We start from the raw sequence: 12,111 nt of genomic DNA on the forward strand, positions 1-12,111 counted from the left end.
CCAACCAACATTAACGGTGGTGGCATACTTACTTGATAGTTGCTGATCGGCAGGCACATTTCCATCCACTGTTAGACAATATCACTAGTAGAAAAAGGGTAAAATGTTTAGCTCATTAATCCCGGTTTGTATTTAAGCTGGCACTAATGTGACCAATAGTGCCGGTTCCAACGACTAGGCGGGCGGCGCTCATTAGTACCAGTTTGTGATGAACCTTTAGTACCGGTTCGTACCACGAACCGGTACTAAAGATGTGGTGGCCTTTAGTACGGGTTGGTGGCTCCAACCGATACTAAAGAACCCCCCCCCCCTTTAGTACCGGTTGGAGCCACCAACCGGTACTAAAGTTGGCAGCCTTTAGTACGGGTTGGTGGCTCCAACCGGTGCTAAAGACCCTCCCCCCCTTTAGTACCGGTTGGAGCCACCAACCGGTATTAAAGGTGGTGCGCTGCCACCCGCAGTGCATAATGTTTAGTCCCACCTCGCTAGTTGAGAGGAGCTCGCATCGGTTTATAAGCCCCGCCGCGGCTACCGTGTCGAGCTCCTCTCTAAGCAGGCCTTTGTGGGCCTATTGCAAGTCTTCTGCCCTGTGGGGCCTACTGGGCCGTACGGAGCTGCATCTTGGCCCAACTAGAGGTTGGGTTTCTAGTCATATGCAGGCCGTGCCGGCCCAGTAGACGGGCTGTTTTTGCTTTATTTCAAAAATAAATCAGAAAAAACCGGTACTAAAGGTCCCCAGACCACGGCGCGCCTCGTGCCACGTGGTGGGCCTTTGGTCCCGGTTCGTGTTGAACCGGGACTAAAGGGGGGACCTTTAGTCTCCACTCTTTAGTGCCGGTTCCAGAACCGGTACTAAAGGTCCTTACGAACCTGTACTAAAAGTCGTCTTTCTACTAGTGTATATGGAAGAAAAGAACCGTCCACACACATATTTTGATCTTCTTCAGATATATGAGATGCTTAGTAGATAAATCAAGTTTTTACTTAATAACCAATGCTGATTGGTAGAACATATATGCTTAAATTACTCAGCTCTGCTATAGTAAATAAGCATTGGTGCATAGTATGCAACCTTTTATTAGATATAAAAAGATGCAAGAAAAATCAACCCACAACAACATAAAAAAAGAAGTACGTTATTTTTATTGGCAAGGGAAAGTTCGTATTAGGATGATTAATTTTATAGTTGTTTGGAACAAGTTAGCCGTTGTTCGACAATTGTTGGTCCAGTCATGGATTGCACTGTATTCATATTATTTTTCATTTTTATTGTGTAATTGAAGGAAAGGTCGAAGAGGAACAGTAAAAATGTACAATTTTCATTCCAGAAGAGGCAGAATTTATGATCCCTTTACCATGAGTTATATGCTTGGATTTCAAACAAAATTTAGACTAAGTTAGTCTATAAAAATGTAATCCTCCTCAAACATTTCCATGACTGGATTGTACATTGTCGAACATATAACTCTTAGTCTATAAAAATGTAATATTTTTTTTTATCAAAATACAAGCTTGACCATGAGTTATATGCTTGGATTTCAAATTTCTTCATGCAAATGGTATAATTTTTATTCCAGAAGAGGCAGAATTTATGATCCCTCTATAGTCTCTTCACTATAAATACTTTTATTTCCTGGCACATAACAAACTTAATGATATATCCTTATTGAACGTACGGAGAGATAAATTAAACTAGTTAGTGTTTATGTTTTTCATAGACTTCTAATGTACTTTTGATTGAATTTATATCAACAGAGACGTGCATTGCATGTGCAACATTGCCATGTGAAAAAAGCTCTAATGGACATTATTTTCGAATTTGGAGAGGATTTATATGCAGCAAACGTGGAAGTGTTGCAGCTCAAAGACAAACATGAAAAATTTCTCGAGGATAAGAGGTGCACATCACCCTCCCCCACCCACACACAAAAGAAGCACATGGTGATGGGGGTATATAAACAACCTACATTAATTAAGAATTTGAAATCCGATCTTTTTATGCATTGGCATTCCATTATACTTTGACCTAATTTGCATGCATATCTGGTGGTGCCATCCACTAATCCACATGCAATGGGTGTGTTTTACATAGATATATTACACTAATCCACATGTAATGGGTGTGCTTTACATAGATATATTTGAAATTATAAGTGACCCTCTTCTAAGTTTACTAAGATTCCACTACTACTTTGTTTCTTACTTGTGTTGCATTTTTTGTATATACTTCATAGTAATTGATGATATATAGGAACCTGAAGCATGGGGTCTTATTACATCTGCTTTTCCAAGAGGAGGAGTTGCATGTCTGCTACCACGCAAGCAACTGCAAGTGTTGCCTCGGACTGTAAGTACATGTCTTCAAGGCGGCTGCAACTCTATGGTGTTTTATCGAGGGGAGGGGGCAGTTGCATGTCCGGCATTAAGCACACAATTGCTAAATTGTTACTGTCGGCCATGACTACAGTTGTATGTCTTCAACGCAACTGCAATTCTGATGTTTTGTTGAGGAGAGGGGTAGTAGCATGTCTATTACTAGGCATGCAACTGCAACTACCATACCTGACTGATTTTATACGTCTTCAGTGCAACTGCAAACTTGGTGGTGTTTTGTCAGGGGAGGAGGATAGTTGCACATCTGCGACTAGGCACGCAACTGCAAATGTGGCCCGACCACAACTGCACGACTTCAACGCGACAACAATAAAGTGGTGTTTTCTCGCGGTATGGGAGGGGCGGGGAGTTGCATGTTCACCACTGTTTTTTTTAGTTTTTTCTCTTTTTGAGATAGTGGTGTTTTTAAAACGCCATCTAGTTGCACGTAGCCCCCATGTGCAAAGGCTTATGTTTTAGCTTGCATGCAATTGTAAGTGACACCAGCCGGTAAATATTTGGCATTGATTAGTCGTCGTCAATGTTTGATTTTCATCTTGGTGAAAAGAATGAGGATGAGCCTCCGTGGTCTTTCTTACCTTAAAAAAAAGAAGAGGATGGCCTGTGGTGGTTAAAGAAAAAGGCTAACTTAATTAGAATTATCCAAAGTGAGTTAGAGGCGTTCCATTCTTTTTATCTACTTGAGATTTCGGCTCATTTGGGGTTGCTTAATTTTGTTGTCCTAAACTTAATCTATAATCAATAAATTATTATATGAAATAGCCAAGAAATTAAGAAAAAGTTAGTAAAACAAATGATAGACTAGACAATAACTGGTATATATGACAACTGAGATTATCATAATCACCACCCATATCGCAGCTTATATTATGAAAATGTTTAAACGGTAAATCTAATTATATAATTTTTAAGAATCTGGCGGCATGAATTCTAGGATGTCAAGTGCGTTGAAAAAAACCTTGCAATATTTTCCTAGTTTAACACACGAAAATCCAGCTGATTTTATGTATATTGAAATGTGTAATATTAACAATTATGCTCGAATAAACAAAAACGTAGTTGCAGCAGAAGACACTATGGACATAGTGGAGATCCGAATGCACATTGCAGGGTGGATGGTGTAGGAGGACATCCCCTAATGGGAAAAAAAAATCATTGCCACAAGACACACACTAGCCGGTACATTCTCACCCCTCCAATAAATAACGATTGATCACATATATTTTGGAGGAAGCAAGAGGGGTACAACACTAGCTAGCTAGCTAGTTTCCCAAATGCGCAGTGAGCACTGACCAAACTAAAGTGCTATGCAACCGCATCAGATCTTTTCCAAAGGGAAAGAAAGATGAGAGATACATCACTGTTTGCCCAAAGACATAAAATGTGTGAATCTGAGCAAGCCAGAGAAAAAGCAACATTGTCACAAAAAGAAAAGAGAGAAAAGGCTAACATTGTCACAAAAAGATAAGGAAGAAAACCCACTAGCTAATACTCCATCCATTCCAAATTGTAGTGCGTGTATTTTTTTGGCTGGGATTCCAAATTGTAGTGCGCATTTGCAGCCACATGCATGTTTGGACGAAACTAACCCTGGTTAGAATCTTCTCTCCATAGTGCGTAGGACAGGCTGCTGCAGCGAGGCTGCTTTCATCCATACTACAACATCCATGTCATGCATTGGTATTGGAGCTAGAATGTATGCGCACTATAGAGGAAGGTAGTACTTAGTTTAAACATGAGCATCTATAGATGAATAGGGAGTACTTAGTTTAAACATGAGCATAGGTGCATTCCCGGTTGAGCTTTGATTATATAAGGCATACTCATCAGTGAGAAGTGAATACTTGTCGATCAGTCGGGAGAAGAAGCTAGGCATGTCGACGGATGCAGGGAAGAAGGTGACATTTCGAAGCCATCAAGTTCCACACCGCCTCGGGCAAAGCAAAGCTCGCCGGCGTCGCGCTCTGTGTCGCCGGGGTCCTCGTCATCGCCCTCTATGCCGGCCCGCCGCTCAACCCCCTCAACCACCACCGCGCCTTCGCTGCCGCCATGGCCGGCGGGAAGCAAGGGGATTGGATGAAAGGCACGTTCCTGATGCTCCTGGCCAACCTGACGTGGTCGCTCTGGATCGTCCTCCAAGCGCGCCTCCTCACGGAGTACCCCAACAAGTTGCTGGCCACGACACTGCAATGCCTGCTCAGCACGGCACAGTCCCTCGCCCTGGCGGCTGCGATGACCGCTTTCGGGAAGGACATGTCCGTCGTGTGGAGGCTACGGCTGGATGTGGGGCTCGTCGCCGTGGCCTACTCCGGGTTCGTGGTGACGGGGGTGTCCTTCTACCTGCAGGCGTGGTGCATCGAGAGGCGAGGCCCGGTGTTTCTGGCCATGACTAATCCGGTAGGGCTCGTGCTCACCATGTTCTGCTCCTCCTTCTTCCTCGGTGAGGTCGTTCACCTCGGCAGCGTCCTTGGCGGGGCGCTGCTGGTCGCCGGGCTGTACAGCGTGCTCTTGGGGAAGAGCAAGGAGCAGCAACAGCCACCGCCACCGCCACCGCCACCGCCACCTAGTCTAGCTCCTGCATCAGCAGCATCCACCGTGAAACAAGGATGCTGCAGTAGTAACGCTCGTAATGGTGACAAGGAGGATAAGATAAAGTTGGAGGAGAAGAATATCAAGATGGCTTCACAGGTGTAGCTGCGAAATACAGGGTTCTCTTACGGGCATGCATCAAGCAGGTCGGCCACGAGGAGTTGTTAGTTTGACAGAGACTCTTGAGTGAAATGTATAATAGTTCACCCATCTGAGCACAAGCAATGTATTATTGGAAACTTTATTAACGAACATCTAGTAACAAACTAACGAACGACCTACGTTCTGCCCCTTTAATTAGGAGTAGCTAGAGAAGATCTTTGTGGTTTAGTGTGGGTAAGAGAACTCACAAAACAGATACATGCTATGTAATGAGAATTTTGTGTAGCTCAACAACAAGGGACGTGGAGTTTGTGTGCACCAGCACAAATGGACTCCATATCTGGACAGTTCGTTGTAGTGGTGGGATCTGTGCGATATTATTTTGTGCCTCAATACAGAGCAGCAGATTTTAACTTTTAGTGGAATCTTTGACTTCTAGATTTTCTTGTTATTATTCACTGGCACCTCGGAATGCATAAGCGCACGGTACATCGAGTCTACTGTGTAAGACCCTGATGTTGTGAGTTTCCAGTGAAACACATCCCGACCTTGTGTCAGATTAATCGAATCCAGACGGGATAAAATATTATGCCATGACAAAAGTCGGGGGCCAATCAAATCCCGCCTGAACGAAATATTCGGCGGGGATGAACTAAGCACTTGCGCAATAGTATTACTCTTATCGCGAGCAATGGCGTATAAAGCTGGGTATTCCTCTCGAAGACTGGCATTGCCTAGCCATATACTTAGTAAATGGTTTTACTAGCTTGTTACCGAGGATCGTGTATGGCTAACCATCTTGCACAAAAAGTATTTAGTCCGGAAAGCTACGTCTCAAGCAAGTTGGAAGCCTGGGGATCACATTTTTGGGCATGACCCTTGGCGGCAAAGACAGATCTTTTTCATTTTCGTTCGCTCATGGTCGAGGATAATTCCGATATTTTCTTCTGGGGGAGAAGTTATTGGGAAATTCTACTATCTGGAACACTATCCAACATCGTACTAAATTGCTTGCAATAAGGATGATACTATTGTGCAAGTTCTAAGCTCCTCCGCATCGGATATATCTTTTTGGTAGGATTTTCTTGGCCGCCGTCTTCTGCCATGGCACAATCTTCTAGTCCATTTGGATTCGATGCACCTGAAGCAAGGACTGAATGAACCTAAAGCGAAATGGGTCTTTCACAGTCGACACAATGTATAAGGCGCTTTTGCACTTGGAGACTCGAGTGGAAAATATAGATCACTAATGTTAAGATTTTTATGTGGTACCATCGTTGTGGAATTGTACTAACAAAGGAGAACCTCATGCACCATAATTGGTTGGAAAGCCAGAAGTATTGTTTTTGTGCTCATGATGAGACAAACTAATTCTCTTCTTCTAGTGCAATTTTCACGCGTTCAACATTGTAAACCATTCAAATAGCATCCAATTTGTATCCATCAATTTGCGACTATATATGATCACTGGCTCGATGGTATAGCTAACAAGTTTAGTACACTAATAAGGGTGGGAGCGTTTCTCTTACTATCACTAGTAGAAAAAGGGTCAAATGTGAAGCACATTAGTGCCGGTTTGTAACAGAACCGACACTAATGTGATCAATAGTACCGGTTCGTGGCGGCGATCAATAGTACCGGTTCATGGCTAACCTTTAGTACCGGTTCATGCCACGAACCGGTACTAAAGAGCCTGTGGCAGCCTGCGGTCAGGCTATGGCCCCACCATCACCATTTAGTGTTGGTTCGTACCACGAACCGGTACTAATGAGGTTATGGCAAGCTGTTTTTAGTCCCACCTCGCTCCCCTAACAAGGTTTTTACCACCTTCAATATGTTACTTCTCAAACTATCACAAGCACTTGGTCTTCATTGAACTCTATGTGTAGAATTTGTGGCCGCAATATGAGTCTTCACCGGTTTACAAATCGTTGAGAACTCATATTGACAATTTAGATTGTACACAAAAAGATCATTGATGATCAAAGTATTTTTGATGTATAAGATCATATTGACAATTCAGACTGTAAACAAATATAAGATCATGATCTAAATGCTCTTATATTTTTTGCGTTCTGTATGCACCATTCAAAGCGACGTCATCAATTTTCACCCGCATAGCATGACCCTGAAATTGAAAAGCACTACAAATGAACTCTGAAAAAGTCGAACCTTGGCATGGTATCATCATTTCAACCACATAGCATGTGCAGAAAAGTACAGAGGGTTACGGAAAAAACTGGATGCACTTCGTTTACAAACTGGACAATCTCTTTCGAAGTATCCGGGTTTCTGACGAAAACTCATTTATTACAAAGGCATTTCATTTTTTTAAACTTATTACAACTCCAGACTTTTTGTGCATTCAGTATGCACCATTCAAAGCGACATCATCAACTTTCAACCATTTCTGCCTTCATTTGCTATTTTTCATGCATTTAATGATTTGTTTTGAGCTAAATGACCCTGAAATTGAATAGCACTACAAAATGAGACACATTAGTCCCTGTTTGAATTTGAGCCGGCACTAATGTGTCCATTAGTGCCAGTTCCAACGGCTAGGCGGGAGGAGCTCTTTAGTACCGGTTCGTGGCGAACCTTTAGCACCGGTTCGCGCCACGAACTGGTACTAATGAGGTTGTGTCAGGTCAGGCTGGGCCCCACGAGCATCTTTAGTACCGGTTCATGGCATGAACCAGTACTAGAGTTTCTTAGCAAGCTGTTTTTTAGTCCCACCTCGCGAAGAGAGACGCAGTAGGAGCGGTTTTATAAGTCCTGAGTGCAGAGACGATGAAGAGGAGGCTCAATGCTCACCTGCACGTTGCTTAGCTTCAAACCTTAAGGAATAGGGTAGACTGCACGGAGCTATGTGTAGTGCAGTTTACACTATTCCGAAAGGCTTGAAGCTAATCAACGAGCATTGCACCTCTTTTTTATTTTTAATAACTTATTACAACTCCGGACTTCTTCTGTTACGGCAAAAACTGGATGCGCTTGGTGTACAAACTAGACAATCTCTTTCAAAGTATCAGGGCCGGTTTCAGATGAAAACTCATGTGTTACACCGGCACTTCAATTTTTTAAACTTATTATAACTTCAGACTTTTTGTGCATTCAGTATGCACCATTCAAAGCCACGCCATCAACTTTCAACCATCAACTTGGCATGGTATATAAAAATAAATGAATAGAAGAAAATAAATAAAGCAGAAAAGAAAAAAGTAGAAAAGAAAAAAGCAGAAAAGAAAAAAACAATAGTAGAAAAGAAAAAAACTATATAAAAAAACTACTCAGAAATAAATAGAAGAAGATAAATATAGCAGAAAAGAAAAAACTATATAAAAAACTACTCAGAAATAAATAGAAAAAAATAAAGTAGAAAAGAAAAAAACTATATAAAAAATTTGGGGCGCTGCCCTATTGGCCTGCTAGACCACGGGCGTGCAATTTCAGGCCCACAAGGCCGAGCAGGCTCACAGGGTAGCGTGCCGTAGTTAGGCCCAGAAGCCTGCTTTATAAAGGAGTTCCAAAGGGCAACCGCGGCTGGGTTTATAAACCAGTGCGGCTGCCCTTCGCCCGGCGAGGTGGGACTATACTTTGTGCAGCAGCGCACCACCTTTAGTATCGGTTGGTGGCTCCAACCGGTACTAAAGGGTGGTCTTTAGTATCGGTTGGAGCCACCAACCGGTACTAATGGCCTACTCTTCCCGCCTCTTGGCCTGGCAAAAGTTGGCCTTTAGTACCGGTTGGTGGCTCCAACCGGTACTAAAGGCCTCTCCTATATATATAATACTTATGAAAATTTTCAGTTAGTTCCTGTTTGTCTTCGTCGCCGCCCCCGCCCCGCTCTGTATCGTGCCCCGTCCCCGTCCCCCTCGCCGTCGTGGCGCCCCGGCCGTCCCCGGCCCCGTCGTCGCGCGAGCCCCAGCCTTCCCCGTCCCCATCGTCGCGTGCCCCGGCCGTCCCCGTCCCCGTCGTCACGTGCCCCGGCCGTCCCCATCGTCGCGCGCCCCGGCCGTCCCCGTCATCGAGGTCGCCGTCCCCGTCATCGAGGTCGCCGCCCCCGTCGCGCCGTCCCCGTCGTCGCCATCTCGCGCCGCCGCCCGTACGCCGCCGCCCCCGCTGGTACGTACACACACACACACACACACTTATTTTACTTATTTTCTGTTTTCTGTTTTTTAGATTAATGTATGTCAAATTGTTAATTAGATGAATTAACTAGATAAAAATGTTAGATTAATGTCGAATGTTAGATATGAATTAGATAGAAAAGTTAAATATTAATGTCAATTGTTAGATGAATTAGCCAGATATTAATTAGGTATATGAGATTTGAACTAGTTGAATTAATATAACTAGTTTATTTTTAGTAAATGCTTAGTTGAATTAGTTGAATTAATAGAACTAGTTGAATTAGTTGAAATAATAGAACTAGTAATGTTTCACCTATATATAGAACTTAACTAGCTAGATGTTAATGTTAATGATTTTTTCTGTTTTTTTTATTTTTATATATATTTTTAGTTTATATAAATGTTAGATGAATTAGATAGAAATATATGTTAGATATTAATGTCAAATGTTAGATGAATATTAGAATTAGCTAGATATTAATTAACGTTAGATAGTAAGTGTTTAATGTTTCACCTATATGAACATAGGAAATGTCGTCTGACGATAAAAAAGATTTCATTATGTGCGAACACTGTGAAGACCAATACGGCCTGTGCGACAGAAATTTTCTTGTTAATAATAGGCGCTTCAGCATCAAGCTGGATGAGACATTCGAAGTGGATACAGTAAGTCACAACGGCAAGTATTTTTTCGTAATAAAGCATGACTTATGCTTCATTTGCTTCAACTTATAATTTTATATTTTCACTATTCTACTAGCGCATTCCCTGCCATGCAAGAATTTTTTCTTGGATAAGATAGGTTTCAGTGCGAGGAATGATATGAAGGTAAAGAGAGTTTACTTGAAGACCGAGTATGGGTATACTTTCAACGTCAAATTATACAATGCAGACACATACACCCATTTTGAATGCAAAACTTGGCAAGCACTATGCAAGGCTTATGCATTTGAGCCTGATATGGTTATCACCTTTGATATTCGTCCAGAAGATGATATTGAAGGTAATAGCGACATCTGGGTCGATGTGCAGACGCCTCTAGTTCTACCATTATGTGAGTTTTTCTCAACCATGTTTATGTCTTTGATATAGTTTATTCAAAAATAGTTGACAACTAATTTCTATTGTCAGCTTATTTCGGTTCAAGCAAACATGTCCGGCGCTTGGTAGAGAGGACCTACTACTGTCCCGGGGCTGAACTAAACTGCGAGGAGATAAGTCATTATGTTTCATGGCTTGAGGATCTTCATACTGTCAAGAAAATTTTTCTTCCCGCACTTAGAAATGTTAGTACTCAAAACGTGCGACCAATAGTGATCGTATTGAACTACGGTCACATCTATAATGGAAAGATGATAAGATTTTTACTATTTGTCCTTAGTGCATCTTTTGCATACATTATTTTTGAAGGTAAGCTTTCATTGCTAAGTATATTAATTACTATACGATGTTCTTCAACAGGGACTCCCGATGACAGTTGTGCCTCAGTGGATCGAGAGAAAAGGTCGCATATCAATGGTTAGCTTACGACCAAGATATCCTACATTGCACATGAGTGCATTCAGGATTTCTGAAAGCGATGAATGCTTAATAGTGAAAGATTGGAGCAAAATTGTTAACGATCCCAGAGAAGTACTAGGGGGCAGCAAGGAGAAGCGCATCCCACGATTAGGAGACAGATTCATCTGCATGCTCCAGTATGATGAATCAGGAGAGCTATACATGTTCTATGCTATTTTACCTGAGAGGGAGCAGCAGGAGTGATTTAGCTAGTTCATGCTCTTAGTACTTGTCCTCTCATGTCCGTATTCTTCGTCCTGAACTTAATCTCAAAGAGTGATTTGCTTGTTATGAACGCCTATAATATCATGACCATGTTGAACTCGATGATATCTTTGCTTTTGGTACAAGTGAATGTTTCTTCTTTAAGCTAGTGTTGGTGGTGATTAGATATCGGTAATGACTATGATGATTAAATAGTGGTAATGACGACTACGATGATTTTTAGCTAGCTAGTATACTGTTGTTGGTGATGATATGATGCAAGAGTTTATATATTAATATGTCATGATGGTGATGATGATGAGTTATTATATATATCATTTATGAAAGAAACCGCAAATTAGTTTGAACTGGATGGATCCTAGCTAAGTGATCAAGTATATTGTTGGGTTTCGTAGTAATTTCAAAATTCCCTACGCACACGCATGATCATGGTGATGCATAGCAACGAGAGGAGAGTGTGATCCACGTACCCTTTGTAGATCTACAACGGAAGCGTTTGGTTGATGTAGTCGTACGTCTTCACAATCTGACCGATCCAAGCACCGTTATTCCGGCACCTCCGAGTTCTTGGCACACGTTCAACTCGATGACGATCCCCGGGCTCCGATCCAGCAAAGCGTCGGGGAGGAGTTCCGTCAGCACGATGGCGTGGTGACGATCTTGATGTTCTACTGTCGCAGGGTTTCGCCTAAGCACCGCTACAATATGACCAAGGTGAAATATGGTGGAGGGGGGCACCGCACACGGCTAAGGAACGATCACGAAGATCAACTTGTGTTCATGGGGTGCCCCTTGCCTCAGTATATAAAGGATGGAGGAGGAGGAGGCCGGCCAAAGGCACTTGGTGCGGCCAGGATGTGGAGTCCTACTAGGACTCCAAGTCCTAGTAGGAGTCCACCAAGGGGGAGGAAGGGAGAAGGAAGTGGAGGAGAAGGAAAGGTGGCCGGCCCCCTTTTCCCTAGTCCAATTCGGACTAGAGGGGAGGGGGGCGCAGCAGCCCCTTGCCCTTTCTCCTCTTCCCACTAAAGCCCATCAAGGCCCATTGCTTCTCCCGTAACTACCCGGTACTCCGAAAAATACCCGAATCACTCGGAACCTTTCCGAT

General features: G+C 42.8%; 1 pseudogene; it reads left to right on the plus strand.

The window, feature by feature from the left end:
* The first annotated feature begins 3,676 nt into the window (after positions 1 to 3,676).
* LOC125516393 (WAT1-related protein At5g64700 pseudogene) lies at positions 3,677 to 5,253 on the plus strand (annotated as a pseudogene).
* The last annotated feature ends 6,858 nt before the right edge of the window (positions 5,254 to 12,111 follow it).

Source organism: Triticum urartu, chromosome 6A (assembly GCF_056163025.1).
Source record: "Triticum urartu cultivar PI428250 chromosome 6A, HENAU_Tu73, whole genome shotgun sequence".
NCBI classification, from domain to species: domain Eukaryota; kingdom Viridiplantae; phylum Streptophyta; class Magnoliopsida; order Poales; family Poaceae; genus Triticum; species Triticum urartu.